General features: G+C 40.9%; 1 long non-coding RNA gene across 1 annotated transcript; it reads left to right on the top strand.

Moving 5' to 3' along the window:
* Positions 1-4,454: 4,454 nt before the first annotated feature.
* Positions 4,455-8,436, top strand: LOC133347404 (uncharacterized). The gene is made up of 3 exons (XR_009755707.1): positions 4,455-4,754; positions 6,618-6,747; positions 7,997-8,436. It is a non-coding gene; the product is annotated as an uncharacterized LOC133347404 (long non-coding RNA).
* The last annotated feature ends 638 nt before the right edge of the window (positions 8,437-9,074 follow it).

Genomic DNA, 9,074 nt, shown 5'->3' on the forward strand with positions numbered 1-9,074 from the left:
CCACAATGACGTCACACACCTGGGGGCGGGGCGAGGGGCGGGGGGCGGGGTCAGACATGTGTGACGAGGGGGGGGGGTGAGAAATATGACGTCACATCAAAATGCGCCACTTTAAATAAATATAGACAACACGTGCGACTTAATTAAATATACTTTTTAATAAATGTTTTCTCCTACAACATCAGAGTGCAGCGCCACGTTAAATACACACTACAATGACAATAGTTTAAAGCGATTTGAAGCATGTTTTATTTTTTGGGGGGGGGGGGGGGTGCAGAGCTTTGTGACGTCATATTTGAGGGGGGGTCTGACCTTTTGCGACGTCGTGTGACGAAGGGGGGGGGGGGCAAAAATCGTCCAAAATCGCGTGACGTCATTTATGGACGGCCCCTAAGGGGTGGGTGGGTGCAGCTGAGATGAGAATGACGGTGGCTCCCTTATCCACAAACCAAACCCGGACAAATATCTCAGTCGCCTCGGTCTATCAAAACTGTGCAGTTTACTTAAATACAGTTCAAAACAGAATCACAAGATCTCGATACAAAACAATTCCCGCCACCCGGACCATTATGCAAATCCCAGAGCTGTCCAGGTCAAACCAGGACTAGTGACAACCCTATAAATGGACCATACACTTCCAAATAAAACATAAATGTTTGTGTACCACACACAACCAGCTTGGTGACTGCATCTCTTGCAAAAACAATGTCCTTATAGTGATAGGTTTTTATCCTTTCAACTGGTACAAAAACTGACACCTTTATACAAGGCATCATGTTTGCAATAACCACAACACAAGCAGTCAAAATGCAAACTTAAAATAATGTCCTTGTCATGGCGTGATTAGTAAGACGCAGAAAGCTAGAATAGCTTCAGGGAACACTTGAGATGAAAAAAACTTTATTTGGCGCTTTCGTGACTGGTTCTTTCTCAAATTTCACCTTAACCTCTAATTTAGCAATCATTGGAAGAACGTAATCAACTAGGCCATAAGTTAATTGTGGGTTGACCGACTCTGTGTTGCATTGCATTACATTTCCAAATTGTACTAAGTTTGTTTGATTTAGTGTGGTTTCTCTCTCTCTGTCTCCCCTCGTTTTGTTGCTTTGTTTCCTAATATTGCGCCAAGTTTTCTCATTGTCATTCTAATTTCGCTACCCCCCCTCTCTCTGCCCCCCTCTCTCTCTATTTAAGGCCTCGACATAGAGGCGTTGTTTCTCTGTGTACCTATGTGTGTGTCTCTCTCTGCGTGTCTCTTGTGTTATCTCTCTCTGCTTTTGTGTCTGTCTATGTGTCTCCGTGTCTGTGTTTTGTCTCTCTCTCAAATTTAGCAATCTTTGGAAGAACGTAATCAACCAGGTGGGGTGTTGACTGTTATGTTAGCCGACTCTCTGTGTTGTATTGCATTATATTTATAAGTTTACTAGGTTTGTTTTCTTATTCATTTGTACCTGATGATGATTGCTTGTGTTGCAATCGAAACGTTGTATGCTGTTATTTAATTGTTTATTTTCTCTTTCTACGTGACTTTACCGAAATAACCAAAGAGTAACACCTGAGAGGACTTGCCATCTCATCGCTAACCTCACCAGAGCAGTCACTGAATATTTTATACCTTGCGATGTTGTAGCTCTTCTGACATTGCCCATCTGTGCTCGATTTCAGAACTTCCACGATTCGTGGTGCTGCCACCAGGTGGAGGCATTTAATTTTGTCTTGACGGCCCAATGCAAGCATCGGATCCTGAATTAAGTCCACGATCTCACCTTTCCCAAATACAATACAAATTATTTGGTGGTACTGCGTTGGCAGTGGTGGATGAGGGCCATTGCCCGAAACGTCGCCTATTATGTCTTTATGCGGTTCTATGCTTTTCGTGCGGGTGGCAATTTGTTCAGGAGCTAAATGCCACGTCTACGTTTGCTTGCCACAAGAGGGCGTCACGAGAGAGTTCGTATCGTGTTGCTGCTATTCCTCCTCCATTGAAGCAGCTAAGACTATAGTGGTTTGCTATGTGGTCCATAGTTTGGCTTGCATGGCCACACTCGCACTAACTTGGCGTGTCTTAAAATTTGCAATGATAAAGAAGTGCCTGTTGATGGTCTGATGTTATTTATGGTTCTACCAGCGTTTTGGGCGGAATTCAAGAAGGTGTGATGTTTGGGTCTGGAATTAGGCGTTTATTCTGGGCGTCCGTGTTGTTCCACTGTTCGCCAGCGTGTTATTTTACTTTGTGTAAGTTTAACACGTAGGCTTTCGCGACCAATATTATTCATAATCAACGTTTTTGGGTTTAGATCGCGTTATTTATAAATGTGTTACGACACATTTATAAATTTACGACCCTCCACCACCCGACACGGCCAATTAGCAAAAAAGTGTCACGTTGACAAAAGACAAATAGTTCACTGCTTTTGCCCACCGGTGTGTTACTTTGTGTAATTTGCCGTTACTGGCGAATGTGTTCAGTTTTTTTTTTAACTACATTATAGGACTCTGCAAATGGAATGTGTCTTGCGGACACATTCAGGGACATTAAGATACACGTGTTGCAGGCTATACATGCACCGTAGATTCAGGATATAAATACACTCCTTTGGAGGAAGACCTGCCTTGCTTATATCCGAAGTATGCTTGTATCAGAAGTGACCACCAGTGTAATGTAAGAAAATAATTCAACATATTCGTCAATAACATTGAGAAAATCTAAAATATATAACATGGCATTTTTGGCAATAGCCAACACATTGTCACCAATTATAATGAGTGTAACGTAAGGACGCGTTGCTTTGATCAGAACAGCTTATATTTGGAATTTCACTGAGATAAAGAACGCACGGATCAGGGAACAAGTGCCTAATTTTATACATCATGACTGTTTAGAAAATACTTAGTGGTCTTAGGCAGGACACTTTACGATAGGGGATGATTGCCTATGGACGAGATTGGTGATTGAATGTCAGCCAAAGTAGGGAACACACCGAAAAAGGATGATCACCGCGCACGTGGAGTGATGAGACCAGCTTATGTGCAGGAGCCAGAGGGATTGATTGTTGCATTACAGGACGGTGAAGATTGGTGACAAATTTTCACATTTCAGCCATTGTATGTTTTAATAAAAATGAATTAATTTAAAAGCATTGAAAGACACTACCATTGATTTTTTACACAACTGGAAATATTATATTATTATATTTTAACCTTGTAGTTTACGTAGTTTAACTGTATTATGTGGACTGCCCTGCAGTCAGTGTGTGCTATGAGCGCATATACTGTACTGTTTACGTGTAGGAGGCATGTAATGCCCAATATAATACAGTATTTTATCCAGAATTTTTTTACATTATTAACTGCAAATTGGGAATGACAGAGCACTGCACGCATGACTGTGTATATATAAAAGAACTACAATGTACAGATTATAATGATAAAAGTACACTTGAAACAAAACTTGTATTCCCATATCCCTTAAAACGTTAAAAAATAATTTAGCAGTACACAAGATAGGGAACGCTTTAAATGAACGCAAATCCGCTTTAGCTGGCAGATGGGCGAGTTTGCACAATTGTGATCAGCGATGAGATTTGACAAACACGTTGGCTCTGTGTGCATGCCTGCATGAATGTGTGTTAGTGTTGTACCTTCCACAGATAAGGACCGAGACAAACGTCAAGTTGATAAGGTGAAAGAAATTCATAGCTGACATTTCATTACCTGACTGAAAGAGCAAATATTTTAATAACTAATATTACAGTGTCTTCATTATGCTTACTAATTCAAAAACGTTAGTGCAGTGTGCTCTATTATGCATACATTTACTGTTTTTATATATATTTGACGTTCCTGCTCTACTTTGAAATAGTTTAAGTTGATCGTAAGATGACACATTGTGAGTATAAGCAAAATTGCTGTAATATACGAGACTAGGAATGTGTGTTTTCACTCACAGACCTCAAAAAGACATCAACCAGACTCAAACTGTGATTGAGACCACACGCACAGTACTGGAGGGTCTCAGGCAGATCTACGGTTCAGAACCCTACGAAGTTGTGTCTCTGTTAGGGAGCCACTCATGGAACTTAAAACTTCGTGTAATGGGGACCATTTTTTCCAGACGACAGTCAATGTGGACTTCCAAAAATGCGGTGCTCATTTTGTCAACGTCACAGAAACGATGAGCTGAGGCGACTCCTGGACAAGATTTGAAGTATATTCTTAGGTTTTGACTTTACCGAAAAAACCTAAGAATATGAATCATTGCAGTCACGAAAGCTTCAAATCTAGAAGATTTGAAGTCGCTACTTTCCGAATGTGTCGAGAACTCCACCAAAGGGCCATCTCTCCAGAATTATGGGCCGAGGTAAAGTTTTCCCTCGTTTGTGCGTGTAAAATTTTGGTGCATTTAATATTTTTTTCTGCTTCGGCATAGCTGGTTCATGGTTGCACCCAGTTTTCCCCGCACGCATGCGCATGCCTACGCACAGGGGTCTTACACACACTTCACCGCTTTCGCTGAAGGGAGTCAGACTGACATGTCCAGGATTTTATCGAAGGAACTTGAAAACATTTCAGCTTTGTGGGCAGATTCCATTCCGGATGAGGACATTGATAAACAAGAACACAAGCACGATCGAAATATGAGAAAAATACAATAATTACCAGAATACACCGTCAACAAGTATATTTTCTATGCTGTCAACACCATGGCATTTGGACTGTGGAGACTTACTCCAAGCTACTCCCGTCTACTTCAGGTACGATTGATGAAGTTATAACCGCTTTATCCATAATAAAGGAAACGTTGTATTCGAATTGTAAATGTTATGGGTTTACTCTCCAACACACCGGTTTGCTGAAGTAGTAACTAACTGGCACGTTTTGTTTACGTGACGAACCTTACTAATTGGCTGGCGGGTGGTGATGGTGTTGGGTTTAAAGACACATTTATGGATGGATGATATTGGTCTCGGAAACCTACGTGTTAAACTACTTCCAGATTTTATATCGAAAAGGAAAATAAAAAGTACTTTGAGGTACTAAACAAATACTGTAAGAAAAATGTATTATGATGCATGTTATTTCCTAATTGAATGTGTAATTTTTATTTGGATGTTATTGCTTATTAAGGAATTGTCATGCAATGATATTGGTGCTTGTAACCCAGTCTCATAGGCAATTGATCTGGATCATTGTGGAAGCACACGGTATATTCTAAAATTAAATGCTGAATATACAGACATAATATGTAAATACTGAAGGGGAAATATCTACGTTTGAGTAATGCGCGTTTAATATGAATTGCACCAACGCAATTCAATTTCCATTTGCATTCACTTTACTGACTTTACTGGCACCAAAATACAGACCGTCAACAGGAATTATAGCCAGTGGTTGAGAATAACGATAAAGTGGCATCCGAGGGAATGTACACGCTCGAGGGAACGTCCACGGAGGAGATGGAGCGATGAGGCCAGGTTGTGTGTCGCAGCGACATGGATCGTTGTAATGCGAGAATGTGAGAGATGGCGACAGCTTGGGGAATCCTTTATTACGGCTGATGAGGGTTATGATTGGTACAGGTTAATACAATATTCGTGTTGCTTTTGTCCCTGGGTCACTCCCTATAAGCAGTAATTACATTTAATCTATGTAAAGTCAACATACAGGGAAATGTCAGATGCTACTGTACATGTCCTGGAGGCCATCTTGCGAAAACCTTCATTATTTCTTTCCACTCATCCAGTGTCATCTTTTTTAAAAATGCAATTGAGGTCAGACGTCTATTATTCTTTGGTTTTTTCTGTAAAGTCACGTATAAAGATAAAATAATAAATTAAATAATTGTTAATCTTTATACGTGACTTTACCGAAAAAGCCAAAGAATAATTCCTGCAGTCACAAAAGCTCCAAAATTAAGATTCAGACGTCTATTTTTAAAGGGAGACGTGAGTAAAATAGAGACACTGAGGCAGCAAAGGTCATGGTGCAATATATTAATACGCAGAGTCAAATATCATAACAGCAAGAGCACAGCAAGAGCAAAATAGGTTTGCATGCAACATATCCATAGAGTTAAACATCATAACAGAGTTAGAGATCACAATCAGTAAACACCTTGATAGCAAACATGTTCTAACGTGCAATCATTTAAACGTGTTACCATTTTTTCCATATTACATGACTAGTCTCATCATGTACATCCCCAGTAAACATGAAACGTTGGACCAATGTTGGCCGAACTTTCCATGAATACTGTGCCTGCTATAACATCTCAGTCTCAATGCCATCCTTATACCTGAGGTCAGATGACCATGACAGACGCATGTTTACTAGTAACGAATTGGCATGTTTACTAGTAACGAATTGGCATGTTTAGTTTATGTGACACACATAATTGGCTGCGTTGGGTGGTGGCGGGTTTAACAACCCAATAAAACACCTATTATGGATAATATTGGTTGCTTTCCAAATTTAATTATCTTTTATTGAGAATCCCATCCAAATGCTTACAGCATGCTATTATTACAGATTTCAAAATGCTCGCTTTAAAAAAACGAGTGCTTTAAAAATGGAATTTAACACCAAGAAAATCGTTATAATTTTTGGGATGTTATTAGAACCAGGTCTCCGCCGGAGTGGAGATGACAAAGTCTGCAGATGTCCGTCTGAACCGTCTGGCCATCCTGCTTGGCCTCCTGGGCATCGGGGTGTCATCTTATGCAGTGCAGAAGATGGTTCACCTCAAACGTGTGTAGATGTGAACTACTGCATCGCATCTCCACAGACTCCATAGCCCCCTTGCTCTACATACTGCCCAAATGGGCGGTACATGCTGAAGTATTTCCGAGTGGTATTACTAAAGGCATGCTTAGTTGTCATCACCTGTCTATATACAAGCGAACAATTCGGTGTATTCTGTCAGTTCACCTGTAGTTAGATTGAACCAGTGGAAAAGGACCCAAAGTGTACTATATACATATATAGCGATTTTTTAAATCAATGTATGAGGGTCTCAAGACGTTGTGCATGCAGGTCGTGGGAGTTTTTTGACCGTACGTCACCACACTTGTCGGTGCGGGTTGCTGAAGGTGGGAAGGAAAGACGTGGGATCATTGTAAAGTACAATTGAGGGTGTTGTGCTGCTCGCAACGCAGCCCTGCAGCCTTTAACACCTGTTATGCATGATGGTCGCCCATCCAAGAACTATCCAGGCTTAACTCTGTTTAGCTTCCAAGATGTGACGAGATTTGGTGCATTCCGAGTGATTTGGTCATAGGTGTAAAGGGAATATGCAATGCTATTCAAAGTGTAAGTATTGGGCTTGTGATAATATTTGTTGGTGCAGCTGAAAAATCCATATTCTCACAGTGGGAGCCAGTCTTTCTATAAGAACATTCAATCCTGACTTTCCACAATGTGGTACAGTACTGAAAAGCAGATTTGACTCGCAAACGGGAGTTGAACTTACAACATTCCTATTGTAAGCCTAATGATCTAACCACCGTGCCATCCAGATGATTAATGCTATATATCCACGAAAGCTTCCCTGAGTCTTAAGACTGTATTTCAATAGGGCTCTACTGGGAATATTTGGCTCAATCAGTGTTTTTTCCTGTGGAAGAAAACCAGAGTATTTCACGAAATCCACACATATGAGTACACAACACTCCAGAAATGCATTATGCTGTGTATGTTATTAAAATAGATACTTAATTTTGTATTGCACAAAATCTGTTTACATTACGATTGCTCGCAAACTATCAGTCCATGGGACAAACCCATTTTAAAATAATAATTTCACACTTGCTTCTGCATTATCATCATGGAGTTAATCTATTCCTGATGACAGTCTATCTCAATCTCTCTGCTGAATGGGTGAGTACATGTTGTGGTTCTGCTACTGCTTTGCCTTCAGAATCTAGGACTGTGATGCATGTGTCGGACACAGGGGTGATGGGGTACATTCTAAGCCTGTTGTTTCTAAATGGCTGTGCAGGTGGGGCCGATGTAATTGACCGTGATTAAGGAGAACACGTGCGACACTGCGAGGGACAAAATGTTGTCCCTCATGATTCCAGACCTTACATAAAGGATCACCAAGTCCATGATGTTGCTAGACCACCAACAACCACCTTGCAGATCCCATGTGACCAGCTACTCAAGCTCAAACATTTTACTCGTCATGAAGGGACTTCATCAAGAAGTCATCCAGAAGTCCCTCGCTGCCTGGATTGCCGTTTCCACATCGTTCCGAGGGGCTTAAATTTGGTTATCATCTTCCTGTGCCTAGTCTGGGATATTTTTTTTGTGGAGGCAGTCACAGGTGGAGTTGGACCATCCATGAAACCACACTCAACACCACCGGAATGCGTGGATTGGTGGTCGCCACTCATTCTATCTGACCCACGTCCATCTGTCCATTTGCCCTTTCTGCCCATGTCTCTCACTGTTCATATCTCCCTCTTTCTGCCTACAACTCTATCTGCCCATGTTCATTCCTTTTTCCATCTCTCTACCTATCAATTACCCTCTTCCATTACGTTTAAGTTCCATATTGTTCATATTACAGTATGTATAATGTCTAGTGTTATAGAGTCCTTATGATCCTCGGGTATATTATTAAATGATTGTGATTGTTGCACGGTTATGCCCCTTAACATTATTTATCTAACCCAAAAAAAACCCTCTATTAGGGGTTATTGAGCATATTGTAATATCAAGTGGTGTCATGTGTATGTAAAACTGGGATATACTGTACAGAGAAGTGGGATTTAACTGGGGGGAAAAAAAGATATGTTTGTATATACGACTGTACATGAATGTTTATTCATTGCCCTTGTGACTTGAATAACGCCGCTGTGACTAATAACGTTGCCGTGAATGAACAACCGATCGTTGATTAACGTTGTCGAGTAATCGTCAGTGCTGTAGACACAATTTACGAAGCGCACCCATTAAAGCACCCGCAGTCTGCAAGCCACTGCACGTACAAATATTGTAGTTTTCGTTCAAACGAAAGCCCTTGAATTGCGAGCGTTATTAATTTAACGGGCGACGGCAGAGCACAGGCGAGG

This window comes from Lethenteron reissneri, chromosome 26 (assembly GCF_015708825.2).
Source record: "Lethenteron reissneri isolate LAM-NWPU_2019-01 chromosome 26, ASM1570882v1, whole genome shotgun sequence".
NCBI lineage: Eukaryota > Metazoa > Chordata > Hyperoartia > Petromyzontiformes > Petromyzontidae > Lethenteron > Lethenteron reissneri.